The sequence below is a fragment of the Nicotiana tabacum genome, chromosome 13, assembly GCF_000715075.1.
Source record: "Nicotiana tabacum cultivar K326 chromosome 13, ASM71507v2, whole genome shotgun sequence".
Lineage (NCBI taxonomy): Eukaryota > Viridiplantae > Streptophyta > Magnoliopsida > Solanales > Solanaceae > Nicotiana > Nicotiana tabacum.
Genome location: NC_134092.1, coordinates 81,982,989 through 81,998,021, shown reverse-complemented (window position 1 = coordinate 81,998,021; position 15,033 = coordinate 81,982,989).

Genomic DNA, 15,033 nt, shown 5'->3' with positions numbered 1-15,033 from the left:
AGGTCTTGGGAGCCGGTTATGGAACTTCGGAGAGAATAAGTCTCTTTTCTAACCTTGTAAGAGGGAATTTACCCCATAGGTGAAATAATTCAATATGTGCTTCTATTGTGGGGGCTACATACATACGAGGTGACGAGAGTCCGTGCGTAGCTACTATTATGCTCATGTCCGGGTAGTCTAGGATCCAAATCACGTTATACTTGCGATGCTTGCATCCTACTTGTTAATTTAACCATTTAAAACAGATTGGAACTTGATAAAGGAATTTCAAAAGGGTTAGACTTCACCTACTTGGGTTTTGGACGGGTCACTTGACTGTTAATGAGAATTGATATTTCTTTAAACATCAAACCTAAATAAATCCTTGATTTGGTTTTCTGAATGTGTTTATCTTTTGTGGAACGGGCCAAACGCCTCGGTAGATTAAATAGATGCATCTATGGTTTGCGCCGTTCGACCCTCGGGCAGTGCATAGTTTAATATTATGTTAGATTGGGTCGTACAACTTCGACATGATTTGCGCATGACTTAATTGATTGTTTTGGAATTATTGATAATTGATATGGCCGCATTGGCCGGAGATATAAATTGTTAAAAGATGAAAATAAATTTGGAAATCCTCTATTAACAAGAGAATTATTTACATGCCTCATGTTATTGAGTTTACCGTTGCCTCATAAAATCCATAATTTATTATATTATATTTATATTATTATTGGACCACTAGTAAGTGTCGGAGTCGACCTCTCGTCACTGCTTCTTCGAGGTTAGACTGGATACTTACTGGGTACACGTTGATTTACATACTCATACTACACTTGCTGTACATTTTTGTACAGGTGCATATATGTCTAGCAGCCTTGCGGGCGCAGAGGTGTGGTCAATGCGGAGACTTACGTGAATTGTATTTCCATCTACGATCCGCAGCCAGCAGAGTCCCCTTCAAAGTTACTTATGTATTTTCCTGTCTAATTTGTATTCTGGACAGGTGTTGTATTTTATTTTATCTTCCTAGTTGATGCTCATACACTTGTGACACCGGGTTCTGGGATGTTTAGTATTGAAGTTGGAAAACAATGTTATCTATTCTGTAAATTCATCTTTTACTAGTTAAATTGAAGTAAATTTATGATTTAAAAAAAAACAAAATATGAAAATGAGAATTTAATTAACTATTTAGTGTTGGCTTGCCTGACAATGGTGTCCGACGCCATCACCACCTTTAACGGATTTTGGGTCGTGACACCTGATTTTTTCGGTCCTAACAAGTTCAAACCTTTTCAGCTTTGCTTGTTTCAATCTAGAAAGCAAATGTTTTTTAGCCAAACACGTAATCCCACTCCATTGGCCATTAAAGAGGGCATTATGGTAACCTTTATCATCTAATCTTCCTACAGAGATGAAATTGAAAGGAAAGTCTGGAGCATGTTTGACATTCTTAAGAACTAATGTTGAACTATTATTAGTTTTCGTACAAACTGTGCCAACACGAAGCACCTTAACTTCACTGGCATTGCCCATCTTTAACACTCTAGAATCAACAGGAGTGTAAGATGAGAAAAGGTCTTTTCTTGGTGTGACATGTGAGGTAGCTCCAGAATCCACTATCCAGCTTGTCTCATGGCATACTAAATTGATGACGTTTTCATCATAAGAAAAAAAGGTCATCTCGAACAATAGCAGCAACATTGTTCTCGTTAGTTTTTCAACTTTCTATCCTTCTCTAGTGTCTTACTCCAACTTGTGGCAGAACTCTTTGATTTGTCCTTTCTTGCCACAATGGTTGCACGTAATATTATGGTATTTGGACCTTGACTTACTTCTTCTTTTACCTATATTCATCGAACCTCTTGTTCTATCTCTCCCCCGATCTTTTGTAACCAAGATATCTGCTTGTGAGTATGAACCCTGAGATTTCATCCGTACTTCCTCGTTCAACACACCACTCTTGGCATATTCTATGGTCACCTTACCACCAGGAGTTGAATTTGTCAAAGAAACACAAAGAGTTTCCCAAGAGTCCGTCAGAGTATTAAGAAGCCAAAGTCCTTGTATCTTATCATCAAAATTAACTCCCATTCCAGACAACTAATCAAGGACACCCTGAAAAGTATTTATACGATCAAGGATAGGTCTATCCTTGTAATGATCGGGCTGGTCATTTTATGTATCGTAGCCTCATTCCCCTGTTTATTGCTTATTCTATGTTCGCTTGTGGTTATGTGACTTGCTGGAGTGGTTGGTTTGGCTCCGGGGATTATTCAGAGTAAATTAGGACACTTGGTCCAAATGTTGGAAGCTTATGTTGAAAGAGTTGACCAAAGTTTCACTTTTGTATAAACAACTCCAGAATAGAGTTTTGATGATTCCAATTGCTTCGTATGGTGATTTTGGACTTAGGCGTATGTCCGGATTTGGATTTGGAGATCTGTAGGTTCACTTGGTGTATTTTAGCAAAAATTGAAAAGTTGAAGGTTTAAAAGGTTGAGGGGTTTGACCAAGAGTTGACTTTGTGGATATCTAATTCGGATTTTGGTTTCGGAAGTTGAAATAGGTTTGTTGTGTCATTCATGCCTTGTGTGCAAAATTTGATGTCAATCGGAGTTCGTTTGATATGTTTCAGCATTAGTTTTAGAAGTTGGAAGTTCATTAGTTTATTAGGTTTGAATTGGGGTTCGATTCGTGTTTTTGATATTGTTTGATATGATTTGAGTATTCGACTAAGTTCGTATCGTGTGTTAGGACTTGCTGGTATATTTGGATGGGGTCCCGAGGGCCTCAGGTATGTTTCAGATTGAATTCAGATTAGTTTTGGTCTTGGAGTGTTGGCTGAAGTTTCAAGCATCTGGTGCGTTCGCACCTGTATTGGGAATGGCCGCAGATGCGGCAACAGAGGTGCGACGACATGGTCGCAGATGCAAAAAAGAGTGGAGTCTGGGAGGACCTCAAATGTGCGGGTGTTTCCGCAAAAGCGAAAGCGCTTCTGCGATGAGGGGTCCGTATGTGCGGAGTGTGATGGGCTCGGCCTTGGTCGCAAATACGATAGGCGATCCGCAGGTGTGGATGCATAAGAGCGGGCGAGGGGCCACAGAAGTGGTCTCGTAAGTGCAGAGCTTTGTCCGTAGGTGCGCTGGGTCGGGAAGTTAATGAAATCTTGCACCTGCGATGGTGAGTCCGCAGGTGCGACTCTGAGGGCCGCATAAGCGAGATCCCTGGGCAGTGTTTTAAATCGAAGGGTTTAGTTATTTTTCTCATTTTTGGGATTTTGAAGTTCGGAATAGGGCGATATTTGGAGAGATTTCCACCTAGATTGAAGAGGTAAGTGGTTTTTAATTACTTTTGTCCATAAATATTGAATACCCATTAATTATTACACCTAGATTTTATGAATATAAGTTAGAATTTGGGGATTTTTTGACTATGTTATTGGAGAGTGAAATTTGAGGATTTGAGGGTCGATTTTGTAGTTGGAATTGGATGATTTTGATATGGTTGGACTTGTAACTGAATGGGTATTCAGAATTTATGAATTTTGTCGGGTTCCGAGGTGCGGGCTCGGGGTTGGCTTTTTAGTTGACTTTTTGATTTGAGCTAAAGATCTTAGCTTTGTCTTTTGGGATCACTACCTATGGCTTTTATTGATAGTATTTGTGAACAACTAATTTTTGACCACACCGGAATTCTATACTATTTTAGTATAAATATTTCTTTTCGGTCTAATCTTGATATTTTAAACTTGTATCTTACTCTTAATAGGTTTTATTTAAAAAATAAATAAATTAAAAAAAAACTACAAAAATACTCACATTCTTAGAGTAAAAATTTTATTTCAAAAAAAAAAAATCAAAAAAATATATATGTATACTTAGAATGTTAATAAGTAAGCTATATAATCTTTCTTAGTGTATTTATCTTGGTGTAAAAAAGTGATTGTTCAATATTATTATTTTTATAATTAACCTTATCTTTTGAAATGAAAGACAACAAAAAAAAAAGAAAGGAAAAAAAACATAATGAAGTTAGATAAGTTTGTTAACAAACTTGCCCTTTCACGTCCTTCCCTACTTCACATCTCTCAAGTCACGCGATCTGCACACACACGATCATCTGCACACACATTATGCATAATCCACACTTCACATAATGCACTATATTATAAACTTACTTTCAGCACTTAGAAAAATAGGGAACAGATAGAAAGAGGCGGAGATAGAACAAAATATAAAAAACGCTTTCTTCCTCAAAAATCAGCAATAAAGCACTATTAAAATCACCCAAAAATAGTCCATAATCTCTCAAAATCGACCTCAAAACCTCCACTGAAACAACCCTGCACAAGCCGCTCTAAACCGGTCGGGAAACATCTCAAAATAACTTTTCTTTCCTACATAAAACAGCAGTGACGAGAGTGGAGTACGAAATTGCCGTTGAGGTCTCCAGTCGCCGGTTCCGTTCGTAGTCACTAGCGAAAGCTCTGGTCTGGCATTGCCTAGTTGCTAAGTTTGTAGTTTCAACTCCATTCATTTATACAAAAATGTCCGATCTTTGCCTTATAAACTACGTCGTTAACGATTGGATTTCCTTTGTTTTCCTTTATTCTGTCAAAGCTTGCTTTTAAGAACTCATGTTGAATTTCAGTTTCACGTTTGGTATTGAAATATGGAGGTACTGATCTTATTACTTTTAGCTATATCTTAATCGATATTATTTTTGCGCTTATTGGAAAATTACGTATTGATGGGTAATATTAATTTCATATTTGCTTTTGAATGGATGAACATTTTGAATTATTAAATCCAATAACGGAGTACAACTCCATATTATTTAGCTTCATGTACTGAAACTTAGATGATTAAGGGATAGTCATATTTTTAATTCAAGGTTAAATGGGTTGCCCAACTAGTTATAAGAATTAATTGTAGTTTTTGTCTTATCTTTGGATAGTGATTTGTACATAACTAATTTAAATCTTATTAGCTAAAGTCTTACCCTTTCTCCACAATAAGTCCATAACTGATGTTCTACAATAATCCCAAATTTAGGAAATTAACAATCATGAATACGATAGCATGTTTTAGGCGTGCTCTTAACTAATCAATTATCGTGATTATGTACACGTTCGCGTGACATAATTATGATTTCTCAAATTAAAGGCAAAGTATGTATTCGCGTGACTTTGGCAAACCAATCAATCTTGACAATAACTAAGTGTTATTAATTGTGTACACATATGTGTGACATAATATTTGACACTCAAACAAAATGGATACACACAATTTCATAATTTAATAATCAAGTAATTAAAAGCGGTAAAAGGTAAAATATGCGCAGGTCCCAAAATATATAATAATCAGTTAATTAAGCCAAGTTTGATTTTAAAAGTGACTGTGCTAAAACCACGGAACTCGGGAGTGCCTCACACCTTCTCCCGGGTTAACAGAATTTCTTATCCGGTCTTCTGTGTTTCGCAGACTTAAATAGAGTCAAAGTTTCTTGAATTGTAATTTAGAATAATTGGTGACTTGGAACATCGTAATAAATAATTTCAATTGGAGACTCTTAAAATTAAATAAATAATCCCTTTTCAAATAATGTCACTTTAATTGAAAAAACTCCTTTGGCCCATTCGTCGGGAGAAAAAGAGGTGTGACAGCTCTGGCGACTCTGCTGGGGATAAGAACCCAGAACTTCTGGTTCAGGGTTCAGAGTTCGAGCTTATAATGTGATTTATACTTGGCTTAATTGATTGTATGATATTATTGTGTTTGTGGGCCTAATGTGCTAATTGTCGCTTATTTACCACTTTGATATTATTTGAACTGTATTAAATTGTCTTCTTACTTCTCCCTTCTGAGTCTTCTAAATTTATGGTGCACACGTGCATGTGGCCCACTTTTCTGTTAGAAGTCATACCAATTAGAACGAGGCTGAGTTAGTAATTAGGCCGAGTAGACTTTCGTGCTCCCGGTACATTGCCCCCGCCTCAGCTCGATCTGTCCACTTGGGTACACTAGGTCTAAAACACTCCCCTAGGATTTAAACCTAGAATAACATAGCCTCATGCCGGATCCCTAATAGGAACATTTGTTTGCATCATTTGCATGACTTTGGGGACTCAACACAAGGGTTGGGTCCGTCTAGGACAGGTGTACCCGAGAATTACAAGACCATCCCGATGCATCTTATGTGCTACTTGTGCATTATGTTTGATTTAGTTTGTGCATGTTGACTGGTTTCTAAAAAAATAAAAATATAAATATAAAAATTAAGGGAAAACCTTGTCAAACGTTTCCTAAAAAACAATTATTACAAAATAAGCTTGAATATTTTCAAAAAATGTCATCCCATTCCTGAAATATTTACGGAACTACGCGGGTCTGATTCTCACTGGAAGTGAGATACGTAGGCAAACCTCATCGGTTCCGGCCCTCAATTTTCAAAAATCCAAAAATATTTTCCTTTAATTCCTTCTTTAGAATTTATTCTTGGAGATATCAAATTTAAAAATTCAAAAATATTTTCTTTCTTCTTTAGAAGTTTTAAAACAAATCGAAATCCAAAAATATTTTCTTTCTTGTTTAGAAGCCTTTATTTCAAACATTTCCAAGAAAACAAATATAAAATCCAAAAATATTTTCCTTGTTAGGAGCTTTTACGATTAGAGTTTTTTTAAAAAGTAAAAAAAAGAGTTAGTTTATTTACTTTATTCCTTATCTTTCTGAATTACGTAATGATCTGATTCATGTTCAACATAATACCTAGGCAACCTCCAACGAGTTCGATCAAAATTCTTTTAAACCACAAAAGAGTAAAAAAAAATGAAATGAGCAAAATGATTGACAAAATAAAAAAGAATAAGAAAAGAGAGTGTTAAAGTCAAGATAAAATAAACCAATAAGCCAAGATGAAGCATGAAGCCTTCTAAGCTTATTTTAGAAATAAAAATGGCATTAGGTGCATGACATACAATATGTGGCTAATATATGTAAAATGCCTAACTCTAACACGTTTATTGTTTGTCATAAAAGATAAAGTTAAACAAAGATGGTTGGTTTGTGGTTTAAACTGGTGATTCACCCCTACAAGACCCCCAAGTTTGATAAGTACCATGTGCATGGTGTTCCTGTGGCCCATCTGAAGAGGTATTGTAACCAATTGAGGGGAGCGGGGGGCAAAGAAGAATTGCTCATGGCCTATTTTGGTGAAAGTTTGACAGGAATTGATTTAGAGTGGTTCATAGATCAAGACATGTCTCACTGGCATGTTTGGAATGACATGGATCAAGATTTTGTCCAACCATTTTGGTACAATGTTGATATAGTGCCAGACCGCTCCTCTCTTGTCAACATAAAGAGGAAACCGACAGAAAGCTTCAGAGAAAATGCAATCAAGTGGAGGGAGCAGGCTGCTAGGGTCAAACCACCAATGAAAGAGGCAGAAATGATTGACTATTTTCTCCAATCTCAGGATCCTGATTACCTTCATTACATGCTGGCCGCCATTGGCAAACCTTTTGCTGAGGCGATTAAGATTGGAGAAATAGTTGAGAATGGCATGAAGTCGGTGAGTTAGGCAGCCCTTAAAGTGACTACACAAGCAATTCAAAGCGGGTCCGGCGGTTTCGGAAATAGAAACAAGAGAGAGAGAGGGAGCCATGATGGATTCGTGCTCGAGGGGGGCCCGCATGTCATTTTACCAATCATATATGCCACCCAGAAGACCGCAAACACTATTACTCGCACCATGATGCTGCATATGTCGTGGCCCCGACACACTATACGGTGATGAATCCACAATCATACACCCGGCCACAAAACTACCCACAAAACCGAGCTCCACCTCTCAGAAATGCCCGTCCCTACCAAGCTCCATATAGTCCCCCGAAAAAATATTTTCCAATGCAATCCTCACCCGAGAGAGCCTCCCAGAAGGAATCAGTTCACCCTTATTGGTGAATCATATTAAAGTTTGTTCCAAAAGCTAACAAGGCTAGGTCTGCTGCAGCCAGTGGCCCCAAACCGGCCAAACCACAAGTCCCCCTCGCACCTAGCTAATGCTTGATGTGAATATCACTCTGGAGAATTGGGACATGATACCGAGCACTGTTGGACTCTCAAAAGAGTAGTGGAGGATCTCATTAAGGTCAAGGCAATAGTTCTTAGGGAAGAAGAGGAGCCCCTACTGTGACGACCAATCTTTTGCCTACTCACAATAAAGTGCTAATCGTTGGAATGATTTGTGATGACAAGGAATTTGATCCAGCACTGAAATCCATTGTAGTCATGGTCATGACAGAAGAAAAATCTAAAAGTGTCACGATCCCAATTCACCCTCCATAGGATGTCGTGATGGCACCTAGTCTCTAAGACTAGGTAAGCCTAACAAATTGCGGAATAACATAATAAAAGTATGAAACTCAAACCTCATTAGTTGTAATAAATGAAAACTACAAGTCAAAGAACTACAATCTCTCAAAATCCAGTAGAAATAAGTCACAAGCTTCTAAGAGAAATACTAATATCTTTATACATCAGAGTCTACTAAAATAAGGAAAACAACATGATAAGGATAGAGGGGGACTTCAAAGTCTGCGGACGCTGGCAGATGTACCTTGAAGTCTCTGCACATAGGTAGCTCAATGACGTCTAGGCTGGTAAGAAGTACCTGGATCTGCATAAAAAGATATGCAGAAGCATAGTATGAGTACACCACAGCGGTACCCAGTAAGTGCCAAGCCTAACCTCGGTAGAGTAGTGACGAGATCAGGTCAGGCTCTACTGGAAATAATAGAAATGTAAGACAGAGGATATAATAATATAACAAAATGACTGAGAAGTGAACAACACAGCAAATAGAGGTAAATAACCGGGGCGCTCCCGAGGTACCTCCTCGTAGTCCCAAAATAGAGATAAACAACAGGGGCGCTCGCGAGGTACCGCCTCGTATTCCCAAAAGTAAATATGCAGTGCCGGGGGATCTCCCAATGAACCGACTCATAGTCCCAAAAGTAAATATGCAGTATAGGGGGATCTCCCGAGGAACCGCCTCGTAGTCCCAAAAGTAAATATGCAGTACAGGGGGATCTCCTGAGGAACCGCCTCGTAGTCCCAAAAGTAAATATGCAGTACAGGGGGATCTCCCAAGTAAACGCCTCGTAGTCCCAAAGTAAATATGCAGCAGATAACCGAAAGAACAACGAATTTAAAGCAAGAATATTACAGTTAAAGATTTACTTCAAATCAAGGGAAGCAGGTAGTTCAACTAAGCATGTTGCACAAATTGCAAGTAAGAGTTAAGGCACGTAGACATACGATACTAGGCTTAACATGATCACTACATATGCTAAGGCAACTCAGTTAAGGAATTTAAAAGAAGACAACTCAGCAAGAATCAAAATTTTCACAATTAGTCCGTGTACGCACTCGTCACCTCGTGTACACGGCGCTCACATGTCACAAAGTGTTACAACATTACCAAATCCTAAGGGGATTTCCCCCACGCAAAGTTAGACAAGTCACTTGCGTCAAGCCAAGCTCAATTAGTCAATAAGAATGCCTTTCCCTTGATTTTCCGACTCCGATCGGCTTGAATCTAGTAACAATTAATTCGATTCAGTTAATACAAATTATAGGAATTTATTCCATATGAAAATACAGATTTTTCAATAAAAACCCGAAATTTAACTTAAAAATTGCCAGTGGGCCCACGTCTCGAAACCTAACAAAATTTATAAAATATGAATGCCCATTCGACCACGAGTCCAAGCATACCAAATTTACCAAATTCCGACATCAACTCGACTTCCAAATCCCAAATTCTAATTTTGAAATCCCTAGGCCCAAATCCGCTAATGTCACCTCAAAAACATATAATCTAGTCAAAATACTCAATGATAATCCAATATTATTGACTAACAATGATCACAAGTGACTTACCTCAAGTGTTTCCGTGCATTCTCTCCGAAAATCGCCCCAAAACCGTGTTGGAAATGTCTAAAAATGACAAAAACTCGAAACCCTCTGTTTTTGTACACTGCCCAGAGGTTTCGCTTCTGCGGAATTTTTTAACCGCATCTGCGGTTCTGCTTTTGCGGTAAATATCTCGCTTCTGCGACAACCTTCAATTTTGCGGACTCGCTTCTGCAATGAAGCGGCCGCTTCTGCGGTCCAAGACCCCCTTAGCCCAGGCCGCATCTGCGACCATTGCGTCGCTTCTGCGGTCGCGCTTCTGTGATGCCTCATCCACTTCTGCGATGCCAGGCTCGCTTTTGCAAGCTCGCACCTTCGAGCCAAATTTCGCAGGTATGATTGCATCAGATGACATAAAGTTTCCAGCTTTGTTCTAAGTCCAAATTTCGATCCGTTAACCATCCGAAACTCACCCGAGGCCTCCCGGGACCTCAACCAAATATACCAACAAGTCCTAAAACATCATACAAACTTAGTCGAAACCTCATATCACATCAAACAATGCTAAAACCATGAATCATGCACCAATTCAAGCTTAATGAAACTTAGAAATTCTAACTTCTACATTCGATGCCGAAACCTATCAAATCAAGTCCAATTGACCTCAAATTTTGCACACAAGTCATAAATGACATAACGGACCTATTCAAATATTCAGAATCAGATTCTGACCCCGATATCAAAAATTCAACTCCCCGGTTAAACTTCCAAGCTTAAATTTTTATTTTAGCCATTTCAAGCCTAATTTAACTATGGACTTTCAAATAATTTTCCGGACACGCTCCTAAGTCCAAGATCACCATACATAGCTATTGGAATAATCAAAACTCTATTCCAGGATTGTTTACACATAAGTCGACATCCGGTCAACTATTTGAACTTAAGTTTTAAACCTTAGAACTAAGTGTTCCAATTCATTCCAGAACCTTACCAGACCCGAACTGACTACCCCGTCAAGTCACATAACAGCTATAAAGTACAGAATGAGCAGTAAATAGGGGAATGAGGCTACAACTCTCAAAATAACTGACTGGGTAATTACAAAAAGCGGTCACCAAACTTGAAAAGTTTCCTATCGGACGGGAGTCTCGGTAGCCGGTCTTGCTGTCTTTTCTGCATTTTGGGTTATTTCAGGGTGTAATTCGAATGTTTTTACTCTATTGTCATAATTTCTGATGTAAACCCTTCTATCTTTTTTTTAACAAAAAAAACTAATTCAAATAAATGAAATTAATATTTCATCATTCATGAATGTCTCTTTTCTTACTCTTGTCACTTTTCTTACTTTCTTTTTAGTTCTATTAAATGCATATTTTAATAACATGACATGCTTGCGAACTTCATGCTCAGATCCTAAAACGCTGGCAGACCTTGAAATAATGAATCAAGTAGTAGAATGTGCCGAAGATAAGGCTTGTAAGAAAATTAATAGAGAATTAGGACAACAAGCCTAAACCAAGTCCAAACGAAAACCTCCCTTACTTAATTGGTTTATGGAACTGAAGCCGTGATATCAGTAGAAGTTAAAATTCTCTCTCTTCGAATGATTGTTGAAACCGAGTTCGAGGATGAAGATTGGGTCAAGACCCGATTGAAGCAATTGAATTTGGTGGATGAAAAGTGATTGGCTACAGTTTTCCACAGGTAGTTGTAGCAACAAAGAATGGCCCGTGCATACAATAAGAAAGTGCGGCCCCAGAAATTTGAAGTAGGGCAACTCGTTCTGAGGCGTATTCTTCCGCATCACGAGGAAGCTAAAGAAAAATTTGCCCCGAATTGGAAGGTCCATACATTGTAACAAGAGTGATGGCAAATGGAGTACTATATTTGGGAGACATTGAAGGAAATGTTCCCGATACAACTGTGAATGCAAATGCGGTCAAAAGGTACTATGTTTGACCCTTTACGCAGCTTTAATGCTATTTGATTGGGATGACAAAGGCTTTCATTCTCACTACCCAAATACTATTAACCCTTTGCTAACCCTTTGAGCCAGATACTTTTTCCTTGGCCACCCTCTTTGGAACCTTGTATGTAATGAGAAACAAAAAGAAAAGAAAGGGATTGAAAGAAAATGAAAAATGATAAAAAGAAAAAAAGAAAAGAAAAGAAAAAAGAAATAAGAAAAAAAAAGTCCAAAACAAGTTCATGTTAATTGAACTACGTCCGACCTGATTCTGAAAGGATATGTAGGCAGCCTCAATCTGGGATTCGGTTACACCAAAATAAAAATCCACATTACCCCAAAAGTGAAAGCTAGGGCAGATGTCACAATGGTTCGGCGATGGTTTCTCCCGAAAGGTTCCAAAGTTGTAATTCAATCTAAATTCTTTTTACCCAAATCCTTTCAAGTCCTTCCGATCAATCGGCGAGAATATTCAAGAATTGGAGGATACAATTACTTGGATCGAATACAACCAAATGAGAGAAATAAAATGAGAAAGTCCTATTGGTGAAAACCCTCATGGGCACTGTAGGGCGATGATGAGTAGAGAAAATAAAAATGAGAGTCTTATTAGTGAAAACCCGCAAAGGACACTATAAGGCGATGGCAAGAAGAGAAATGAGAGAGGTCAGCTAGTGAAAATCCGCAAAGGACACTGTTGATCGAAAAGAGGATCCACACAGCCATGACATCAACATGGTCCTGAGCAAGATTTCTCGGTTTTAAGTTAAAAGTTGTGATGAGTTTCTAAGAGTCGGACAGTTTACACAGATCAGGCGTCCAGGCATCTAGTCCATAAGGCATGTCATGTTCACTGAAGTCCGCATGTACTCCCAGATAAGTCCTTCTTTCAGTTCCCCGAAAGGGACACCTCTTGTTTTAAACTCATTCTCTATTCCATTGTTTGTTTTTCATTCAATCCCTTTCGGTCTAACTTTGTTCAAAAAATAAGGCAAAGAAAAGACAACAAGACCGATTTATAGGGTTCTCGTTTGATGAGAGCTGATATATTCAATAGACGCCAAGCCTCGATAAAGGCATCAAGTAGACCCCAACTGGCCATGATTGGACGAGGCTTTTAAATTGAAAACTTTGGAAGAAGAAAATAAAATTGAAGCGCCAGCAAAGGCGAAATAAAGCTGAATAAAGCACTACACGACTAACAGTCATTGACAAAGTTTGAAAAGCCAAAAGTTCCCCAATACTCCGAAATTGAAAATTTTGGAAGAAAGAAGTCAAAAGTGAGATGCCCACAAAGTCAAAATAAAGTTTAAAAAGGTTAAGTCCCACGCGACCAACCGTCATGGAAAAGTTTGAAAAAGCCAAAGGTTCTCCGGGGTCGAAAATACTGTTGGTATTTAGGAAATAACCAGTTGCAATTGGAATCATTAAAGAAGATAAGCCGAGATCAAGAGACTGAAATAATCAAGGCCACAAACTGACCACCATTTTAAAACTAACGATTTGTTTTTGTTCAGAACAAGAACAGAACAATTTTAGGAAATAGTTCGTGAAAAGACGAACACCACCAAGTGAAGTCCTCAAATCCTTGTTTTTCTCCCAATATACATGTAATCATGTTATTTTTAGTTTTATTATAGGGAATCAATACCCTATATCCAATACAGGGTACTACATTCCCTAGTTGTATTTTATTGCTAACATAGGGTACGACATTCCCTAGTAGCATACTACATCCCCTAGCTGCAAAACGTTTTACCAACATAGGCTGCGTCATTCCCTAGTAGCATCCTAGAGTGCCACGAGCCTCATCTTATTATCAACACAGGGTACTACATCCCCTGGTTGCCTTCCTTTTTGTTAACATAGGGTACGACATCCCTTATTATTAAAAAAAAAAAAAGAAGAAGAAGGTTGCCAACACAGGGTGCTACATCCCCTGGTTGCATTTCTTATTGCTAACATAGGGTACGACATTCTTTAGTAGTATCTCAGAGTGCCTCGAGCCTCATGTTATTGCCTACATAGAGTACAACATTCCCTAGTAGAATCTTAGAGAGCCAAGAGCCTTACCTTATTGATGAAACAAGGTACTACATCCCCTGGTTGCATTTCTTATTGACAACATAGGGTATTCCATTCCCTAGTAGCATCCCAAAGTGCCACGCACCTCATTTTATTGCCAACATATGGTACAACATTCCCTAGTAGAGTCCTAGAGTGCATCCAGCCTCATCTTTTTGCGAACACAGGGTACTACATGTAACGACCCGATCGGTCGTTTTGCTTTCTAGAACCTCGTCCCCCTAAATAAGACTTTATATTCTTTCTTTTACTGATTTATGGCTTTTAGGGATGGTTGGTTCGGGATTTGGAAGAGTTTGGGTTCAAATCGGAACACTTGGTTCTTTAAGGATGGCTTAAAAGGCCATGTTTGACTTCGGTCAACATTTTGAGTAAATGATCTCGGAATCAGGATTTGACAGTTTCAATAGGTTCGTATGATGATTTTGGACATGGGAGTATGTTCAGATCTGGTTTTGGATGATCCGGGAGCGTTTTGGCACCCAATAGTGAAAGTTGGTTCTTGAAGGTGTTAGAAATCCTTTAAAATTTGGTTTGGAGCGGGTTTTGGTGATATCGAGGTCCAAACGGAATTCTGAGCCGAGAATAGTTCCGTAGTGTCATTTAAGCCTTGCATGCAAATTTTGGTGTCATTCCGAGTAGTATAAGTATGTTTCGGCGCATTGGAAGTAAATTGAAGATCATGAAGTTCTTAAGTTTGATTCAATTGGTTTTAGGGTGTGATTCTTAGTTTTAATGTTGTTTCTGGCGTTCCGTGAGTTCGAGTGAGTCCGTTTTGTGATTCCAAACTTGTTGATATGTTCAGGCGGGGCCCCGGGGGACCCCGAGTGCCAATCGGGCGAGGCTCGGACTAAGTTGAGAATTTGGAACTGCAGTTGAGTGCTCTAGATCTGTCATAACTGCACCTGCGGTTGGCCAGCCACAGATGCGAGCTCGCAGGTACGAGCCAAGCCCCCACAGATGCGATCCAAGGATGGCCAGCCAGGTTTCGCAGATGCGTCTCTTTCTACGCAGAAGCGGGAGCCCTTCCGCAGATGCGGCCCCAGCCGGCCCAACCAATTCCGCAGAAGCAAA